The sequence below is a fragment of the Sphaeramia orbicularis genome, chromosome 7 (assembly GCF_902148855.1).
Source record: "Sphaeramia orbicularis chromosome 7, fSphaOr1.1, whole genome shotgun sequence".
In the NCBI taxonomy this organism is placed as follows: Eukaryota; Metazoa; Chordata; class Actinopteri; order Kurtiformes; family Apogonidae; genus Sphaeramia; species Sphaeramia orbicularis.
In genome coordinates this window covers 45050444-45073826 of record NC_043963.1, presented here as the reverse complement: position 1 = coordinate 45073826, position 23383 = coordinate 45050444, and the positions used below count along the sequence as shown (strand labels likewise).

The following is a 23383-nucleotide window of genomic DNA, read 5'->3' as shown; positions in this document are numbered from 1 at the left end:
GATGGATGGATCTGGTGTCTGTGATGTTATAATTGAAAATAGGGCTGCGGATATTGATTATTTTTAACCAATTAATGTATAAATTTTCTTCAATTCGATTAAACAATTATTTGAGTAGGTGAAACAAAATAGTAAAAATGTGAAACAGACATGTCTGAAACTGACAGCTTGTCCTTCATTCCAGAACCAGCTGAAACAACAACCATAAAAGGTATAGAAGTAAAAGGATATATAAAAATATCTCTATAGAAATAACAATATAAGTTATTCAAATGGCGTTGAATAACACGCAAAAGAATGAAAATGTGTATGTATAGCACGCCAAATGCCATACAAACTGGCGTGACATACAACGCAAGGATATCAGTCTCTGCATTAGAGTCCACAACTGTGTCTGGACCAGAAAAAATATGCCCTGAAACAGAAATGACCAACACAGACAAAACAAACACTGAATCTAATCAAAAGGACGCTCTAGGGCAGGGGTGGGATGACTGTAACTCCATCACTAGAACCTTCCACAGAGTCCTCCCCATGTATTTGTTGTTCTGTGTGACAACAGAAGGCTGGTGGAAACTCCAAAGAAAACCAATGATGGCTTTGAGATGTAGGATAATACCACCTGATGGCTGTTTTATCATTATATTAGCTTGTAAAAATCCACCACTGATCAACCCCCATTCTTCTTCAGATTGAGTAATAGACAAATTCAATGAATATCTCTTCAGTCTGATCGCTGGTCATTTTTAGCTGATGATAGATTGATTACTAACATTTATCTCTTGAGCTTTTGTGAAGGTGTCGTCTTCGTCTTCTTTGTTAGCAATTTCTTCAAACATCTTCTGTTTGAAACTACTGGTCAGATTCATTTAAAATTTCATGTATAGTCAACTTGGGACAATGTCTTTAAAGTTTGTTCATAATTTTGAGAAATGTAGATTTTTGGAGTTTTGACGAATTTCTGAAATATTAAAAAAATGCCTTTGCCTAATAGTCCAAATTTTGATAGTTTATAACATAGAAATGGTTAGAGATATAAATATAGTTACTATTGAGCACTGATGGGAAGGCATATATGGACTTTCATTTGGGGCCGTGACCTTTGACCTTCAATGACCTTGAAGGGTCCAACTCTAGGTCACCAAATGTTACATTTCAGCAATCTTCTCCAAAACTACTGGTTGGATTCATTTCAAATTTTATATGTATCTTCTTTGGGACAATGTGTACAAAGTTTGTTCACAGTTTTGAGAAATTTAGATTTTTGACAGATTTTTGAAATATTAAAAATTTACCTTTAGTTGTGATGTGACATATTTTAATGGTTTATAACATGGAAAATGTTAGAGATATCAATATAGTTACTATTGAGCACTGATATGAAGTCATATATGGACTTTGATTGAATTAGTTGAGTTCTCCTCCAGTGAAAGTACCACCCACTTCTATTGGGAGATTGATCTTGTGCATCAAGACCACAGGACTCTAACATAGAGACAGAACCTGACACCCTCAACTTGTTTTTGATTCTTGATAGAACATGCTGGTGAGCTACAGTGCCACTGGTCCTATTTCATCCTCATCATCTTCTTCTTCTTCTTCTTCTTCTTCTTCGTTAATGCATGTCTGTGAATCTCATTTACCATCACTTTGGCTGCATTCACTTCCTTTAGACAGTCTGTGGGTGAAATACAATGTATGTTTTCTCAGAGTAAAAGCTTCTTCTTCTTCTTCTTCTTCTTCTTCTTCTCTGATAACTAATTAGGTTTAAATCCAGTCAGCTGTTCACCGCATCATTGTTACTGTACATAAGCACTACAACCCTGATATGCAAATGAAGCTTAAGCCTGTTGTGTCTCATTTTTATTCAGCTTCAGACTAATTGGTTTCTTCTGGTTTTCCCTGGCATGGTGTTTAATGTATTTTACTTTTATCTCTGTCAAACACTCCCATCATGCAGGACAACACTAATTAATTGTTCCTTTCAGTCGTATTTGTTTTTGTTATCTCAACAGAACACATCTGTATAACAAATGCATATTTACCTGGTTGGAGAAAACAAGAACCATTTTGTGTAAAAGGCTTAATGCACAAAGCTTTTCCTCACTTCATTTTATCTTTTGGTCCTGGCTTTTGTGTGGTTCTTTTTATCCATCATTATCTGTAAGAACGTGTCTGGATTTCTCAGACTTGTAACACATACCCAAGGCAATTTTGCTTAATTGCCAAAAGACATACATAAATTTTCCATCCGTCATGCCCCAGCAGTGCGGTTGTAGTAGTTCATACCTCAGAAACTAATGACCTTGAGGTTTGGACAAAGTCCTCTTTTACGTCATAACAACATCCGCAGCTCATTTGACAAAGTGCAAAGGCCAACAAACCCATATCTGTTATAGCAAAACAACAATATTTGGATTTCCCATCATTCAGTCTAATGACCACTGACCCCCCCTGAGGACCAGGATCTGAAAAAATGTGCACCATATGAATGCAACCTTATATGGAAAATACCACATTACAAGAGGTTTGTTGTGGAGACCAGACTAAATCTGTCATGATCTTAATACATTTCTTTGTCAGAACCTGAGAATTTCCAGAGCAACCAAACATTTTGTGACATTTTAAGAGGAAACGCTCTAGGTATCAGAGCTACGCTTTTGATTTCTTCAACCTCAAGCCACTACGACCCTTATGATCTTATCAGCACTGATTTTTATTTCTAAGATCAAAGAATTGAAAGATGTATACATTGGTTTAATGGATTGACTATTGATAGACCTTTGTACTAATGCCAGTGGTTTGTGTTTGGACCATTAAGTGATGAGTGCATTTTAAATTCTGCTGAGACATTTAATTTCCACGCTGTGGGATCGGTAAAGTCTGATCTTATCTTACAAGGGTAGAACCACAAGAAATCAAGGGCTTGATTGGTGAGTTAATGCTAAAAAATAGTTTAGTGACTCTGTTAAAAGAGTCAATTTCCTCAAATATGACAGTAAAATCAGATCATTTAATGGCTTTATTAGCAAAACTTATTAATCACAACTACCATCCAGCTGTTTGGAAAAAATATCTATTATTCACTAAAGTCCAACTCAATCACACCTGCCAATCAAAGCCTGACTTTACTTATGATGGGCCATATTTTCATGGTTAATAACATGGAAATGGTTACAGATATCAACATAGTCAGGGTGCGATTTGTTGGGGGGGGGGGGGGGGGGGGGGGGTCAACCCTCCTCTGGTTTTTACATCCTTACTTCTGCACAATGAATTTCATCCTCAGGGGGGGACAACCAACCAGTGTAAATAACAGGCCGTTTGTGACAGTTTTCTTCCACCTATATCCTACATTACTGGTACTACATTCATCTGAACTGAACTGTCAGCAATGTCAGAATTTGCGAACATCCCCGTGCACTGGGGCACCATAAGGGGGGGGGGGGGGGGGGGGCAAATGTGACAAATTCGTGGGGCCCAGCATTTGTGTGTCCAGTGGATACAAGTTAGAAGTTGTGAAAATTTCATGTAAGATCCACTGTATAATAGAGGAATAGAACCTGGGAGTTGAACCTTGACTCGACTCAACTCGACTCGGTTACTAGGTCCGATTCCTGGAGACTGTTTCCATTACAGGATACTACTGACTTTACAGTACCTGAACGTCATAGCTATGCAGCACATTACTTCGTGTTGTCTGCTCAGAGAGTCGCTGATAAACTCACTTGTTGCGTGTTGTCTCGTCAAGCTCACGCTGAATTTTTACTACTGAACCTCCTCGACAAACCATGGTGTAGTTTTGCAGGCTGTCATCATGTGGACCAATCAGTGGTCTGCAGTGTTTACGCGTCACGTTTTAGTATCTGGTCCCCAGTCCTGGAACCTCGGTGGAGGTGATACCAAAAAACTAGTACCGGGTACCAGATTCCAGGCCCTTTTTCATAATGGGAAAGCAAAAAGGCCGAGCCGAGTCGATACCACGTAGTGGAAACGCGTCATTAGTTATGGACAGCACCCCTATGTATATAACAGCAAACAACCCCAAAACACCCCCCCCCCCCCCCCTGTTTTTTGACAAATCGGACCACGAATGTAGTTACTATTGAGCAATGATAGGAAGTCATATGTGGACTTTGATTTCATTAGTTGAGTTCTCCTTCTGTGAAAGTACCACCCACTTCGCAAATTCAATTTGTTGATTCTCGATAGAACATGCTAGTGAGATACAGGGACATTCCTCCAATTTTTTTTTTTTTTTTTTCATGTGTCTTTGAAAATGCTAAAAGTCAGATTGCAATGGTGGGAGTACTGAAAATGCACAACACTATGAACTCCCTCCCATCAGGAGCAATTTGGCAGAAAAAGTAGTGACATAATACCAGTGACTGATCCAGTCTTCTGAATTTCTGCCTCTGGAACTGTGTTGTTTAATTTCCTCAGTTGAGGTTTACTTCGTCTGGAACACTTCTGAAAACATGTTAAGAGAGCCCCAAGAGCATGTGCAAATATTTCCAAAACTAATTGCGCTGCTCTTTCGTCGTGGTTATTTGTGAGGCGTGTGAATCCCACATTAATATTAGGTCAGTCTTTACACTTATCTCGGAGCTTTGGTTGCCTAGAGACACCACTGCAGCGCTTTAATTCATTCCTTTTTGTTTCAGCACCTGGATGCAGCAGCTTTGACAGTGGACTGTATAAAACCGGTAAAAGGCTTTTGAATGCACTGTTACCCAATAGGCCTTTATATGGAACTAAAATAGCTGAACTGGCTTGAGCTTAAGTAAAAACATCATGAAAATAAAACCAGTCTTTCTTTTAGATCATCATATCCATTTTGTCTCACTCATTGTCTGTCGACTGCTAGTCCTCCACATGGTTTACTTGCCGGTCAGTGTTGTTTCTGCAGCTGTTAATACACAAGCAAGCCAAGCATTCCAGTTTGACAATGACTTCTCAGACCATCTAAACATACCCAGAATACACAGAGGTTTGGTCAGATTAAACCCCAGACAATAACAAATATAAGGCTCATACTTAAGCAGGCACTTACTTATCCGTTAATAAAACTGAGAATTCAAAACACAAAAGACTTAAAGGCCATTGGCGGAAATCCCAGTGAGGGACAGGGGGGACATTTCCCCCCTATAATAAGGTTGTCCCCCCTCAAAAAAAACAAGAAAATAATTTTGAATAATTTCTAAAGATCCAATGAAGGCACGATACAAGTGGTTCTATCTGCTGTATATCATAATACTGGAAGGTCTCAGAGCGTCTGTGTGTGTATCTGTACAGTTCTGTGAAATTGAGACATTTTTAACGGGACAATTTGGTACCTACAGTTGAGGAATAGTCCTATCGCCACATTAAATATCTTGGTAAGTTGATAGGACCAATATTTTGGGAGATATTTGTAATTTTGGAATACAATAGCTTTACAGTCGTGTTACTATGCCCATGATGGTTGACGAGAAGCGCAGTACCATGCTGCATGATGGGAAATGAAGTTAAAAACAGGAGGGACACATTTACTAACTTCAGTCCTTAGATATTGATATTAATATGACCCATTGGGAATCACGGGTCAACGCGCAAGTACCGTACTTTCTGGGCTATAACACGCACCGGAATATAAGTCGCACCTGACTATAAGCTGCAGGTGTCCACGTTGTGACATGAGATATTTACACAAAAGGATGGTAAACAGAAAGATTATTTAAGTATTTATTTACATACCTTAAAGGTCCCATTTGATGCTATTTTTCAGTCACGTCATATAGGTCTCAGAAGCCCAAAAACATAGTATTTAAGTTTGTTCGCCCCAAAATCATCCTTTGTTCGGAGTTTCAGCGGTCGAAAAAGTCACTCTCACCAGCCCTCCTCAGAACAGGCTGTTTCTGGGCCTGCTTCCGGGTATGCAAATGAACGCATCTGTCCACGCCCACTCCCCCTCCCCTCTCTGGGAGAGAATATGCTGAAAAAGACGGGACTTATTTGTTCTGAATACACAAGTCACCTGTCTGAAATGCCCCTCTCTCGTCTACAATACACATGTAGAACGTCTTTCCAAACACTGGCTTTCTTTGCCTTGAGGCGTGACTGAGCCCCGACGGAAAACGGCGGTGTTGTGTCGGGTTCGTGGACCTGACACGGAAAGACGCCTGCCGCCACTAATGCAGGCAGCTACTAACAAGCTTGATGCTAACTCTACTGATGCCAACCACAAAAGGCCTGTTTTCAGAGTAGTTCTGTTGAATGTCTCTTGATATTATCAGCTCTTGCATGTTAACGGGGACGCAAACGTTAGCAGCAGTAACCGAGCTATGTTAGCTGCCATGCTAACGTTAGACGTACACATCAACAACCACCAGCTTATCCGTAATGTAGGGTTATGCAGTAAAGATACAAAAAAATGATAAGAACTTACATCTCTCACACTTGTACTTGGGTCACGAAGCGTTGGTACTGCGTCCTTCTTGATTCGGAGTCTTTGTGCTAAGCTGGAGCTGTATGGGCCCATGTTCGAAAAACACTCATCCATGAAATGCTGGGCACACACATACAAGCGTTTCGGAATGTTGTTTGGTCCATGACCATCAAAGATATAATCCAGCCACTTTTTTCGGAGAGGCTCGGAAGTGGGGAACAAAAATAACTTTCGTGTTGGTGTGTGCAGCCAACAACACCACAACTTGCATGTCTCGCCTTCGCCATGTTTGTTGTCCAAGAGGTACTTTGCCAGGGTGGGGCTCACCTTTTCATGCAGGGTGGGGGCACAGTCAGGGGGAGGAGTTAAATCCGCTTATGTCGTCATAAGCGGACCCAACTCAAACTCGGCCGTTTGAGCAGGCATTTTCACAAAATGTGGTGTAGCAAGGCAGGGAGGAAACAGACAGTTTTCAAATTCGAACCTCATAATGAGGCTACTGCAACACACACTACTGTAAGAAAACTTTCACAAAGTGAGATTTGCATAATATTGGACCTTTAACTGCATTTTTCCAAACAGTGGCTGTAACACGGCAGTAAAACAGCAGGAACACAGCTGGTTCAAAACCCAGAAAAAGTCATTGATCTCTATCTTCATCTTCCTTCTGCTCATTGAAACCACTGCAGTCGTCTTCTACAGTGTCAGAGTTGAACAGCCTCAGAAAGGCTCCGTCACACACCTTCTACGTCTCTCCTCCATTGTTGCTCAATGGCACTTCTGTGCAGCAGCTCTATTTCCTTCTTAGACAGACACATCGATTGCTTTTAACTTAAAAGCTGCAAAATATGTATTTCTTCATGTGTTTTCCATGATGAGGGTTTGTGCATGACACGCAAAATGACTGTTAAAAGTTAAGATTAAAAAACACACCAGTCAACATCACAGTCACCTAAATGGAGAGAATTTAATTGGAAAAACTTAATTCATTATTTCATCACACCTAAAATTAAAAGTAAACAAATGAATACTCAACAGCCATGTTGGAGAATATGTAATTACATGGATTCAGCTCTCTGTGAGGTTTTGGGATATACAGTCCCAAATTCTTGTCTTGTTTTGTACCTCGGACATTTGGAAGAATCAGTGCGTAAAGAAGACAGATATCTTGTCAAGATCTTTCTGGTGGCTGGGAAGAAGGCCATAACAAAGAACTGGCTTAAGACTGATGCTCCATCTTATAAACAATGGATTTCAATCATAGACAATATACTTGTCATAGAACGTCTGACATATAAACTGAAGTTAAAAGAAAATCTCTTTATGAAAAACTGGGGAAAATGGATGACATTCAGAGACAAATGTATCTATTAAGGGACCTTAAATATTCTGTCACCATCACAGGCTGTTCTTTTCATCTGTTTGTTTGTTTGTTTTTTGCTCTTTTCCTGCTCCTCAACCAGAGGAGATTGTTTTGTGCTGTTAAAATTGCGAAATAAAAATTGTTAAAAAAAAAAAAAAAAAAGTTAAGATTAAAACATCTCCTCTTAGCATCACCTCTTCCACCTGTCAGTCTCGCTTTTGCGCTTCCTGCTAGAGTGCCCCCTGGTGGCCGTTAGCCTGTAAAAATCTGTACTCGAGCAGAATCGCTGTATAAGCCACAGGGTTCACAACAAGAAAAAAGTAGCAGCTTATAGTCCGGAAAATACAGTATATAATAGAAGTGAAATAATGTTTTTTTTTTTTAAGTTTTGGAAATTCCACCCCCCACCCCCCTTCCTCACAGCGGCAGGTCTGTGGTTTCTATTTCTAGAAAGTCAAACGTAGGTACAGTAAAACGTCAGTCCAACAGAGTTATAAAACCACAACAAATGAAAGACAGTAAGTCATTTATCACACCAACTGTTCAACAAGCACACACTTGTAGTAGGAGCCACAACATTCATCTGCTTTTTGCCAATTTCACTGCATTTTATCAGTATCCCGGTTAAGCGTAGCTAATGACTATTAACAAGCCCAGATGGGTCTTCAGAAACAACACACCCTAAATATCAGTGGATCATTTAGATTAGTGATGTGATGTTCTCGAACGAATCAAATCTTTTGAACGGCTCTTTGAAATGAACGATGGGAACCGAGTCTTTGTAAAGAGCCGTTCATATATATATATATATATATATATATATATATATATATATATATATATATATATATATATATATATATAGTTTTGTTTTGGGTTTTTTTTTCTTAAGGAGGCATTGGCTTTATATACAGAGTAGAAGACAGAGAACTCCTGATGTGGTATCATTTTGATATTTACATTAGAGATATCAGGTATTTTGCAATGTTACTTGAAGTATTTTATTTGCACTACAGTTTTTTGGGTATTTAAGTACTGGAATTGCAGTGATTAATATCACTGTTGTGTTTTGTGCAATTTTTTTCCATTTGTTTACACATATTTATTGTTCTTGTTTTGAGGAAAATAAAATGTTATTTCATAAGAAAATGTTTTATTTTCTTCTTCATTTTTAGGCTACAGACTAGTCCACATAATGTACCGTGATGTTTTTGGTTCAATTCCAGCATTTGCCTAATGTCACCTCTCATGTCATGTATTTAGTCCACACATTTTTCCTAACTATTCTTTTTTACAGTAAGATAATATTTACTGCTGCACCAGTTAAACACCTTTAAAATGTAATGTCAATCATCACATGTAGCCTATTTAGTCATTCAAACATTGGTGTTTCAAAATAATGCAAAAAACATAAAAGAGCCAGTCTTTTGAACGGCTCTTTTCAGTGAACGGCTCCTGATTGAACGGCTCCCTTCAAAGAGCGAAAAGTCCCATCACTAATTTAGATTATAGTTTATCAGTGAGGATAATGGCTGATAGGAGTCTCCTGTCTGACTAGGAACTCAACTTACTAGTAGCTGAACCTACAAGGCAGTAGGTGGATGCACTTAAATGTCACTAGCGCTGACTTGTGGGAATCCATGGGTTCTAGAAGTTGATAAAATGTGGAGCTGAGCTAAGCTTACTGGTGTAACACACAGATTAGGAAAAAGTAGAATGGCCCTCATTTGGTTTTGTATTGACATGGACGTGGACCAGAGACTGACACAGGACTGAACATGTGATCTGAGTGTGCGCAGAATGGTCTGTTAAAGCAGCACTTTTACACAGGACTGGACATGATGGTTTGTGAATTTTACTATTTCCGGTAGCACGTGAAGGCAGCATAAGACTTTTACACGGGACTGAACATGACGGTTTATTGTAACCCACTGCTGTTCTGTGTTTGGATCCACTGAACACTGGTCCATCTGATCGGAGTCTGTGCAGAACAGTCTGTCACTATGTTGCGGGGGGGTCGGGGGTCCAATGGGGGACGTTAACAGGCTAGATCTGACCGGGGACCAGCGGAGTGGAACCGGGCCACAGTAAGAACCAGACCGACCTTGTTAGTGTGTGTTAGTGTGATGTATGTTTCCTTTGATCCAGATCCAGCCACCCAACCCCCCACCACTGTTTGTGGCTGTGAAAGGACTCTTCTGCGGGCAGCCTGTAAGCCCATTGTAATTTTGAAAACAACTAATTACTCAAAAAGTATTGGTCGTATCAATAAGCTGTTTTCGCCTGACTGAGCCTTAACCCAAAATACATTAGTACTCCAAAAGGCAAAGGCTAGATCTGTCCAGTTTATCAGTTATAAAGCAGACACACCAAGGTTAAAATAGTTTTGGATTTTTCATTATAGTTTAGTTTTATTTAGTTTTGACTTTGTTTTCTCTCTTTTAATTAGTTTTTAGAGCAGGTTTGCTAGTTTTTATTAGTTTTCTTTTTTTTTTTTGCTTAGTTTGAGTATTAATTTTAGTTTTGTCGTATCCTTTCTCCTCTTCTCCGTCATATTCAAATAAATCCCAGACAGGACTCTGCTGCTTTCCCCCAACTTTAGTCTCCATGTTTCCAGGTAGAGTGGGGACGAGATGATGACTCTAAACCACAAGTGACGACAAGTTATGGTGCCGCTAGATAAAATTGCTAGAACGAAATAAATCGGTTTTGTATCAATGCGACGTTGACAAAAGACAAAAACGAAGGGAATTTTATCTATAATTTTTATATATTTTAGTTAGTTTTGTAAACACACAATACAGTTTCAGTTATCATTTTTTCTTTTAATTATAGTTTTTATTTATTTCAGTTAAGGAAAAGGTTTTTTTCAATTCTAGTTTTCATCATTTCGTTACTTTTCGTTAACGATAATAACCTTGAGACTCACATACACACACAGAGGCCATTTGGCTTTTATAATATAGATGCCCATGAGGGATCCAGGATAAAGATATTATTATTATTACTTTTAATATCACTATTTAACCCTTTCATGCACGAATTATGAGAACCTTAATCAAAATTTTTTCCTGAGTGTTTTTATTCCTCTTTAGGCATGAAAAAAACAATGCGATTGAAAATTTTCTTCTGAAAAATAAATAAATAAAAAATAAAATAAAAATAATTTTAAACATTAAAAAAATACATTAAAAAAATAATCTTATGAATTTATTTTTCATGAAGTTGCAAAAATGTCCACTCACCTGGACACCACATGTTTAATTTTCGATGCACAGAAGCATGTATTTACTGATAAATTGTGTGAAAACTATGGGGAGGGCTTGTGATTCTAGTGGTTTATGCTCAGGAGAGATCTACATAATGTTACCAATTCATGTCAGAAAAGATATGTAGTGTCTTAAAACTTTAATAAAGATATATGTAAAAAAAAAAAAAAAAAAAAAAAAAAAAACCCAAAAAACAAAAAACGAAAAGAACAACAAAATCCATGAATATACAAGGGAACAGCTGTAGAATAGCTGTCCACTGTAGTGACCAGTATGCATGAAAGGGTTAAAACATCTGAACAACACTGTAAGGCAAGTTTTAAAGGAGATTAAGAATGAATGTCAGACAGCACAGTAAAAAGATAGAGTATATTTTTCCTTGTCCCCCCCAGGAATAAGTCTCTGAGATTTTACTGTTTACTGCCCCCCCCCCCCCCCCCCCCAAAAAAAAACAACAAAAAAACAAAAAACTATAAACTGGGATTTTTGCCCCTTTTAAAGGCTGCGGTGAATAATACAGAGGCATTGCAGTACATTAAAAAGTAACCTAATACCTAATACAATATAATGCAGTGAGTGTGCAATGTCAAATCACTTCCAAGAGCTGAGATTAACAGTTGGACAATAGCCTGAAGCCTGTAATGAAAGCCAGGTTGTCTGGAAAAAGTAAAGGACACACAGAGACTGAACGTGAGACGGAATGAATGAGATAAATGTTGACAGACGACACTGTTGGAAGAGAAAAAACAGGCGAGACAAAGACTGTCAAGGAACATCAGTAAAAGGAGAGGGAGGCAACAGTACAGATGTGAAAGAAGAAAAAACAATGATGCCAGATGTGTGTCCGTGTGGTTTTAGTCTGAACTGTTCACATCCCAGTGTGTAAAAGGAAATGGAATCTACAGGGAGTTTGAAGACATTCATGCACTCTGTTTATTACATCGTTTTGTATTTATAGATTCAGTGTTTTCTATAATAACATGGTTATGAAGAAAAGTCAATAATAGACAAATCTGCACAACCTAAGGAAGTGATAAATGTAACAGTCTGGTTTGTATTGGTACCAGGAAACAAAGACCGAGCAAACTTGTGGGTCTCTGGGTTTACAGATAGTTTGGACATTGTGTAACATTGGTGACAATGACATTGAGGGAGAATGGCCAAAGTATTATAATGTGTCAATGTGTGTGTCCTTGGATTTAAAAACTCTTCATCCAGAACAATGCATGGTCAGCTGTGTACATAGACAGAAAAGCTTCTATTGTTAAAGGTTTTTCAATGAAGTCCTTATTAGAAATGTGTGTTTCTGTGAATAGTCGACACATGAACACAGATCACAAGTTTCTTTAATATTCAGTCAAGCCTTTGTGGCACAGATATCTTCTATCACATGTCTTTATCACTTCTACAGATCTTATGACACACTGTAAAAAATGACTGTAGAATTAACACCAAAAAGTTGTAAAATTGCAACATAAAAGAACTGTAAGTGACAATACAATGCAAAGTTGTTCATTTGGAAAGATTTTTGTGTTAATGATTAAATCAAATATAGCTGTAGTTTTTACAGGAAGAGTATGTGAACAAAACCAGATTTGTATGTAGAAATTATGTATTTCTATGGTTTTGAGAAAATAAAACTGTAAATTGAAAAACAATGTATGTGGTGCCGTTTAAATTGCAAGACCATAATGTTGAAATAACATCCTATTTGCTTTTTTTTTTTTTTTTTTTTTTTAATAAAAAAGTTATAAAAAAAGTAAACATTTAACATTTTAAACTTCTAAATTCATGGGTTGGTAGACTTGGTAGAGTGGCTCGTCCAATAACCAAAGGGTTAGTGGTTCAAATCCTGGCTCTGACTGTCTATATGGGGCGACCATGGCTCAGGTGGTAGAACGGGTCGTCCAAGGGTTGGCGGTTCGAATCCCACTCTATCCTAGTCAGTCCGTTGTGTCCTTGGGCAAGACACTTCACCCTCATTGCCTCCAGTGCCACTCACACTGGTGTATGAATTTTTGGTGGTGGTCAGAGGGGCCATAGGCACAAATTGGCAGCCACGCTTCTGTCAGTCTGCCCCAGGACAGCTGTGGATACAGATGTAGTTTACCACCACCAGAGGAAGAATGTGAGAGCGAATGAATAATGGCTCAATAATGTAAAGCGCTTTGGGTGTCTAGAAAAGCGCTATATCCAATCCATTATTATTATTATTATTATTATTATTATTATTATTATATGTCAAAGTGTCCATGGAAGACACTGAATCCTAAATTGCTCCCAGTTGGACCTGTTGGCTTTGGAAAGTGCTTTGGACACCATGAAGGTGTAGAAAATGCACTAAATAAGTGCAGTCCATTTACCATTTAAATCCAATGTTAAATCTACATGTTTAAAATATTAAATCTACATGTTACTCCGTAAATGTGTTTACAGTTGGATGTGTTTTTTACAGTATTGTTCTGGAAACCACAGCTGCCAGTTTTTTTTCTACAAAAACAACAGGATTTTTTTTTTTACAGTGCATGCCTAAATGCAGTGATTTTCTGCAATGTGATTAGATAATATTTACCAATGTGATGAACAGGCCTACTTAATAAGAGTATAATGCAGAGTTTCATTTACCTTGGATTTCTTATTACTGCAGTAACAATCATTCTTCTTGTGCTCCACACAGAAAAATATAACACAGTGCAGTGGTTAATGCTAGAGCTGAAACGATTAACCCATTAATCAACTTGGTTTGATAAAAAAATGCATTGGATTACAATTTTTCCTCAATTCTTTAGCTGTAGATATTTTTACATATACATTTATATTGTTGTTTTTTCTATATAGATATTTTTTATATATTCTTTTACTTTATACTTTTTGTGGTTGTTGTTTCAGCTCATTCTGGAATAAAAGACAAATTGTTTGTCATTTTCAGACTTGTCTTTTTCACATATTCACTGTTTTTTCACCTGTTCAAATATTTGTTTACTTGAATCAAATCAAAGAAAATAATCAATAGATTATTTTATTACAAAAATAATCAATGCCTGCAACTCTAATAATAATCACAACAGTAAAAGAGATAAAATAAGAGGGATATTTAGTACACACACACAAAGTGAATAAATCAATCATTTATGGAGGTTTGATACAACAATAGAAGTGGACAGTAAAGATTGTGTTAGTTAAAATCATATGTAGAATAAACTGTTGTCCGGATTTCATCATCGTCCTAAAACAACAGAATAATTTTTTTTTCATAGTCATAGTTTATTTCAGTCATATATGCATTTCAAACAGCAGAAGAGGAGAGAAATAAAACAATTTGACTGAAAAAGGCTCAGGCAGAAGCAACGCTTATTAATGCCTGCCTACTTTACAGCTTAAACTACACAGTACGTGGTGTCAAGTAGAAAAAAAAATCAATTATAGATGTATATATATAACATTTTTTCCGATTACAGCCATAACTCTGAAATATAGATGTATATAATGCTTTTTTGAACATAACAAAGGAGGTAAACTACTTAAGTTTTAAATTAGCACTATTCCACAGCTGAACCCCTTTAAAAGAAATACATCTTTTTTTTTTTTTTTTTAAGCTTTTTGTAACATAAATTTGCATCCATCTCTCAATTCATATTTACTTTTAGACACTATAAAGAACTTTTGCACACAATCTGGTAGTGTTTTGGTTTTTACATTAAACATTGTTCTATGATAAGCCAAGTCTCTAAACTTCAAAACATGAGAATTTAAAAATAATGTATTTGTATGAACATAATATCCAGCTTTATTTATGATAACGTATGCTTCGTTTTGGTTGTAAAACAAAAATTCAGGAAAGCATGTGGTGATGAATTGTAGGATCCCCTTAAATATTTCACTAAAATAATCAACACATTTACCAACCTAAAAGGCCTTTTTTCAAAGCAGTTTTTAGCATAAATACTATTATTTCAGTAAATATTGTTCACAGTATGTTTTCGTGCATTATTTACATATTATACATATGATGCTAGTAATGTGTATATGTTGTAATTATCCAAATTACGTCCAAAAATAACGAAGTGAGACTCTCGGTTTAAAAATACGCATTCATTTTACTGCGTGCGGCAACTTGAAAACACATACAACTTTTCACAACTCATGGCATACATACATCTACTTCCGTGAAAATTTCCTATACCTTATGGGTAATGCTAAGCCTCATGGGAAACGTAGTTATCTTAATCTTAGCATTTACTATTACTTATTTTAACAACTTTTAACATAAATCACAAATGAAATATACGTGTATTTTTACTCTGGAATAAATTAACATGAAATTGCATATGTATCATGAAATTATAATAAATCCAAACACAAATTACTTGTACTTTATCTTTCCCAAATAAAGTCACAACAGTATATGTTTTAGTATATCTTATCTTGTTTAATGTATCATATCTTGTTTTTTTACCTATATCTTTGTACAGCACCTTGGGCACTTTGTTGTAAATGTGCTGTACAAATAAACTGGACTTTGACACAGTAAAGATAATAGCAAGTGAAGGTGAAGGTGGAAAAGGATGGAAGAAAAATCACACTATTGCCTCTGTATGTACTAACACACATCTATGACATAAAACATTAAAACCTCCACACACATCCAACATCCCATGTCACCACAAACAGTCATCGACACATCAGCTTCATAACATGAATGTTTAATTCACACTGAAAAGTTGTTGTATGTTTTAGTGATTGCCTCTGTGTTCAGGGATGAGACAAACGCAGTGGTTCCTTCAGTCTGAGCCACTGCGTCCCATTTTACATGAAAATATGCTACAGGAAGCATCTCTTATTAAAACACTCAGGGCTGTGACTATAGGGACACTGGAGCATGGTTTAAATCTACGTAAGCAGAAAAAAGAAAGTACAAGGAAATACATTCTCATTTGCAGTCTCATTTGTTTGTTTATTTCGAGCATTTACAGAATACATGCAAATTCAAAATTCCAGGAAAAAAAAAAAAGTCATTCATCTGTACTCGAAAAGGAGTGGGAAGAAGAAAAACTTATTTAATCCCACCCCCATTCTCGTCATCAAATAACTTAACATAACGTTTTAAATACTCACTCCTGTTCTTTGACTTCAAACCAGAACAATGAACAAAATCGGCCTATACCAAATTAGAATGAAGTCATTTGACAGTATTTACATTGCATAACCAAAATGTGTGTAAAAAAAAAAAAATAGAAACAAAGTACATTCCTGGTGGTGTTACCACAGGTAACAGTTAACCGTCAACTTACATGATAATAATTACAGACCAACAATGGTAAGAAAAAAACCAAAAAACTACAACAGCTCTAATGGTAAAGGGCAGCACATACCAGCAATGGTAAGAACAATACCGAAGGTAATGGACAACACAGACCAACTAGATGAGGAACAACAAGCACACATTAACATTTAAGACAGAGTATTTATGGAACATCAGTATTAGGACCCTCCATCTTTATACTGGGACCAGACCATATTTTTGTATACCAGTTTAAATCGGTGGATATTTTGGCGTTGCTTGCGTTGGATGTCCAGACTGTTCCAAAGTTTCACTCCACATACAGACACACAAAAACGTTTACGAGTGGTTCGAAATTTGGGTAATGCGAAATCTCCAAAGCCTCTCAAATTATGAGCACTCTCCTGAATTGTGAAGTTTTTTTGTATATTACTTGGTAGTAATTTGTTGAATACTTTAAATAAGGTTATTGCTGTACATTAGAAGAAAGAAAGAAAGAAAGAAAGAAAGAAAGAAAGAAAGAAAGAAAGAAAGAAAGAAAGCCAAACTTCAGAGACACTGTTGCATCTATTCTTTCATTTTCAGTCTGTTCTGTTTTTCCCTTTCGACCTTGTTGCCTTATTAAGGAGAAACGACTAAAGGGAACTCGCTGCCCTTTTAGCCTTAATAATAAACACACATCTGTTCTGTGGCCTTGAGTGTTCAGAGGAATGACTGCTGGAGCATGAACTTCCTGCCCTGATAGATGAGATGTACACAAACTGTAAATAAACACACATCACACACACACACACACCCCCTCACACACACACACACACACCCCCTCACACACACACACACACACACACACACCATATTGCATCAGCATGTTTTAAGTTTTGAGACATGACGTATGAATAAAAGAGGATTTTAATCGGTGATTTAGGTTTTTATTAGTGCTGTCAAACAATTACAATGTTTAATCAGATTAATCACAGGGTTGCTGTGGATTAATTTTGATTATTCGTGATTAAATATAATTACTATTTAATCTATATTAATTAATTTTCCACGAGCAAAGAGCCTCAAGAAAGAAGGGAATATACATGCACTTAACATGTTTATTAAACACCTTCAACAATTTCAACAAAACAACTGTAAACAACTGTTCCGTCTTGTGTTTTTTTTTTTTTTTTGTTCTTGTTGTCCTCATATTTCCATCCAGAGGGCCAACGTGCTGTTTATTGTCTTCCATCTCTATAGGTTGGTTCTGCTGCCTGTCACTACCGGATCAGCTGTCCATTTGTCCTTGCATGACGCTAACTCTACTTGGACAAACTGCCAGAAATGTGTTGGCAGAGACTCATTCTGCACTGCAGACGGGTTCATTGCATTAAAATTTTAAATCAGATTAACCATGATGATGGATTAATCTGTGTTAACATGTTAATTTGTACAGCCCTAGTTTTTATTAATAATAATCTTTTGTCCCTGTTATTGTATGTGCTGCTAACATGTTTGTTTTAGTATTTTATTAATGTATTTATTGTGTTTGTCTGTAGAAGAGTTAAAACTGCACTAAATAATGAACCACTTTAGATGAAGGCTAATGTTGGACTATGATGGCTACATGTCCAACAGATTTCTTTGTCATTACATACTGTATATAGAATAGAATAGAATAGAATAGAATAGAATAGAATAGAATAGATCTTTATCGTCAATGTTACAGGAACAGGGAAAATCAGTTTAGCAGCTACAGTATGTTCTGATTAGCAGCAGATTACAATAAGACAGTGCAAAAAGATAAACTGAATATAAAGTCACAAAGTATACTGAAAATAGACCGAAAAATACTGACTATAGAAATAATGAAGAAATATTGAAAATATACAAATGGTCCAGTATATACCACAGAGAGAAGGAATATATGCAAAGTATAAAGGATATATACAAAATAAAATTAAAAATAATGGGCATGAGTCATGACATGACAGTACCATGCATATGTAATTGTACCATCTTTCCTTTATGCTGGATGTAAGTGTTCAGTCTGTACGGTTTCAGTTTTCACTGAATATCACAACAACTGTCTACAGCTATTTATTCTTCTATTTATTCTATTATTAAGCACAGTTGGATCAATGGAGTCTGTAATTTATGACATCCTGTACTCTATGTCTGTTTAATATGATATTACTACGCTGCACATTTCAACCTTAGAATCCAACTGAGTTTTGTTTTAGCAGAAGAAATGTAATTATTACCTCCGCCAAGGAGGTTGTTTTTGCCAGGGTTTGTTTGTTTGTCTGTTTGTTTGTCTGTCCATTAGTGAGCAACATAACTCAAAAAGTTATGGACAGATTTTGATGAAATTTTCAAGGTTTGTTGGAAATGGGATAAGGAAGAAATGATTAAATTTTGGTGGTGATCGGGGGTGGGGGGGCCCACGGGGGGGGCGCAGACCAGAAAATTTCATCAAAATCTGTCCATAACTTTTTGAGTTATGTTGCACACTAACGGACAGACAAACAGACAGACAAACAAACCCTGGCAAAAACATAACCTCCTTGGCGTGGGGGGGCCCACGGGGGGGGGCCACTGATCAGCCTTGGCGGAGGTCTGCGCTCTCCGAGTGCTTCTAGTTACCTCCGCCAAGGAGGTTATGTTTTTGCCAGGGTTTGTTTGTCCGTCTGTCTGTTTGTTTGTCTGTCCGTTAGTGTGCAACATAACTCAAAAAGTTATGGACAGATTTTGATGAAATTTTCAGGGTTTGTTGGAAATGGGATAAGGAAGAAATGATTAACTTTTGGGGGTGATCGGGGGTGGGGGGGCCCACGGGGGGGCCCACGGGTGGGCCCACTGATCAGCCTTCGCGGAGGTCTGCGCTCTCCGAGTGCTTCTAGTTGAAATTGTGCTCAAAATGTTCAGAAAGTATTTAAATACACACTGAAATGATTTAACCAAGTTGTATTTTGAAAATAAATAAATAAATAAAAATAAACCAAATAAAATAACTGGCACAATGTACCTTCTGTTGCAGAAACATTCAAATTTTAACCCTTAGTGGTCTGAGCCTATTTTGGTCGTTTTTCAGTCCTTTTGATTTTGCCTTTATATACTATATAAACAAATGTTTATTATACCCATGTTTGGTATCTTTTTTTTCAGCACAACTTCATCTACGTATATCATCTGTCTATTATTTTTTTCACTTTAACCGACGATATCAACATAAAAGGACAAAAAACACAAAAAAAATAAAATCCGATTTGAAAAATGTATATAATTTATTGCATAAATAACACACAGATGCTTAATGAACCTTTTCAAAGACTTTAAAAGTGAATATTGGTTCCACATATTAGGTATAGAAAATTAAAATTGCAATAAATTAAAACTATACTCAAATATTTGGCATAAAAGCAGATCTTTACATAGGTGTTTTCTCTGGAAAAGTGTGGTAATCAAACACAGTTATCATGATAATTAGAATTTAAACGGTAATACTAACTGTCTGCAATTTTACTGCGGTTTATCGTTATACCGGTAATCGTTACATCCCTAGATTGTATACTTTTATAATATGGGGTACCATATTCAGTTCAGTTCAGTTCATATTTTATTTACAAATAATTTAAAATATGTATGCAAGTTATATTCATAATTTCCAGTAAGATATGATTTTGTAAAAAGGGTTACCCCAGTGCTATCCATAGCTTTTAAACAGGGGCCTAAGACATTAAGCAAACCAGTACAATTTATTATGAAAACAATCCCTATTTCTACCTAAGCTAAAACCTAACCCTTGCTCTAAGAACGACCTAAGGTAATTCCACAAATACAGACAGTATAGAATTTAGACAACATCAGCACATCAGATACATGAGGCAAAAAAATACGATAACACAGACTTAAATTAAACATGTTTGAGAAGCAGTTTTTGTTTTAATTGCTTTTTAAATTTGGACAGGAATGCAGACTCTTTGTGGTGCTCTCCACCTCATTCCAAGTCTGCAGACCTTTAACTGTCACACTAAGACTTGAGCATTTCAGTTTCTGTTTCTTTCCCCTTATGTGATGTTTTTCTCTGGTGTTATGTACATGAGTAGGTAAATAGATTGGAACGAGAAGACAAAGTCTGTCATTTAGTCTAAATATGACCTTATACGTTACACAGGCATTGTGGAAAGTGTTGGACTCAGTGAGTTTCAGAAGTTTGTATCTATAGAAAACAGGATCAGAGGGAGCATTTAACGTAGTCCATGAGATTACACCGATGACTTTCCTTTGTAAGACTTGTACTTTCTCAAGATAAGTAGGACATGTGTTGCACCATATAACGTTACAATAGTTCAAATGAGGCTCAAAAAGAGACCGATACAAGTAAAGAAGAGCATCAAGAGGACATTATGTGTGTGTATTTTTCCAGTAAAGCATTAGTAAACTACTCATTAAACTTGACTTCTGCTGTCAAAGAGCAGACAAAGAAAATCACAATAACAATCCTTTTTGTCCTTGGAACAATATCTACAAAGTTTGTTCACAGTTTTGAGATATTTAGATTTTTACATTTTTCATGAATTTTTGAAATATTAGAAATTTGCTTTTACTTATAATGGTCCATATTTTGATGCTTTATACCGTGGAAATGGTTAGAGCTATAAATGAAGATCCTACTGAGCACTGATATGAAGTCATAAACTGGATGAACTTGCCTTTGGGTCCATGACCTTTGACCTTCAATGGTCTTGATGGCAAGGTTATAATAGTTTTGGATTTTTCATTATAGTTTAGTTTTATTTAGTTTTGACTTGTTTTTCTCAAATTCACTTAGTTTTAATTCGTTTTTAGAGCAGGTTTGCTAGTTTTTATTTGTTTTCATTTTTTTTCTAAATGCTTAGTTTTAGTTTAGTTAGTTAGGGGCGGCTGTGGCTCAGGTGGGAGAGTGGGTCGTCTAATAACCGAAGGGTTGGCTGTTCGAATCCCGCTCTGTCCTAGTCAGTCCGTTGTGTCCTTGGGCAAGGCACTTCACTCTCCCTGCCTCCAGTGCCACCCACACTGGTGTATGAATGTTTGGTGGCGGTCAGAGGGGTCATAGGTGCAAATTGGCAGCCACGTTTCTGTCAGTCTGCCCCAGGACAGCTGTGGCTACAAATGTCATGTACCACCACCAGAGTGTGAATGTGAGAGCGAATGAATAATGGGTGAAAAATGTAAATTGATTTGGGTGTCTAGAAAAGTGATATATAAATCCAATCCATTATTATTATTCATTTTAGTTTTGTCGTATCTTTTCTCTTCTTCACCGTCGTTTTCAAATAAATCCCAGACAGGACTCTGCTGCTTTCTCTCAACTTTAGTCTCCATGTTTCCAGGTAGAGTGGGGACCAGAAGACGACTGTAAACCACAAGTGACAAGAAGTGACAGACTGTGAAGTGCTGTATGGTGCCGTTAGCTAAAATTGCTAGAGCAAAATAAATTGCTTTCGTATCAATCCGACATTGACAAAGACGAAAACGAAGGGAATTTTATCTAGTTAGTTTTGTAAACACACAATACAGTTTCAGTCAGTTTTCATTTTTTCTTTTAATTATAGTTTTTATTTATTTCAGTTTAACAAACATGTTTTTTTCAATTCTAGTTTTTGTCATTTCATTAGTTTTCGTTAACGATAATAACCTTGCTTGATGGGTCAAACTCAAGGTCACCAATCTCTACATTTCAACAATCTTCTTCTCCAAGACTACTGATCGGATTCATTTAAAATTTTCTATGTATCTTCTTTGGGAGAATGTCTACAAAGTTGGTTCACAGTTTTGAGAAATTTAGATTTTTTCATTTTTGACAGATTTTTGAATTATCAAACATTTGCCTTTACTTATAATGGGTCATATTTTGATGGTTTATAACATGGAAATGGTTAGAGAATTATTTATCACTGATAGAAAGTCATATATGGACTTTGATTGAATTAGTTGAGTTCTCTTCCAGTGAAAGTATCACCCACTTCTGTTGGGAGACTGATCTCCTGAATAAAGACCACAGGACTTTAACCCATAAAGACACACTCCTGCTTTAGTGTCAGTTCCCAAATTAATTTTTCTCTCTATTAAACTTTTGTTAACTGATTTATCATCATTTATTATAATATTATCCTCTTTATTTTGCATTTTTCTCTGTAAATCATGTATTTTCCTGTATTTAATTCCTTATATTTTATTTAGATAGTCATGAAAGCTCAGAATAAATTTAATGTTCCATCTAAAAAGAGAAAACAGAAGAAAAAGTATCTTTTTCAGCAAAGATATCAGTAACTGAACATAAACCCAGTGTGTCCATCCACTGTTATTGATCCAGCTTCATAGGTTTTACTGGTGAATCAATGTTGTAGAAGATGACTGTGTTTCCACGGTAACTACGGAGCCTCTGAACATCCAAGTGGGTCACATCTGATGACCATGAAGAGATGAAAAACTATTTTACACCAAATATTTACATGTATTAATAAGATTAGTGGATCAACAGGTATTAAAATTTTATATCAGTAGATGTTGTTGGTTAATCGTGGATGTTTGGGTCTTTATGGGCTAACACAGACAGAACCTGACAACCTCACAAATTCAACTTCTTATTGATGCTTGATAGAACATGCTGGTGAGATACAGGGACACTGCTCCTATTTTTTTTACTTTTTGGAGCTTTTACATCCTCTGGCTGCTCTAGTTCAGTTGAAATATACTTTTTACAGTGGAGTACTCCCTGAAATATACTTTTTTAGCCAAGTACCCCCAACTCTCGCTTAAGCATTTTTGATTGAAAAACATTAGTCAAATTTGTTCTTGTACCAAAGAGGTCTGTTCATATTTTCAAAACTTTGTAAACAAACAACATATATTTAACTATAATATATATAAAAAAATTCAAAAATTTTAAAGTAAAAGTAGTAAGTGTTGTGCAAAGGGTTAGGGTTAAGGCAAAATGTAAACTGTAAGTTCCCTCTTTCACTGATTGGAAAAATAAATAAATTGATCATTAATTAATAAATGAACCTTTCATCAGC

General features: G+C 36.4%; 1 protein-coding gene across 1 annotated transcript in view; it reads left to right on the top strand.

The window, feature by feature from the left end:
• The window catches only part of calcrl2 (calcitonin receptor-like 2), an 88210-nt gene that overhangs the window by 28670 nt on the left and 36157 nt on the right, over nucleotides 1–23383 (top strand). The window lies entirely within an intron of this gene.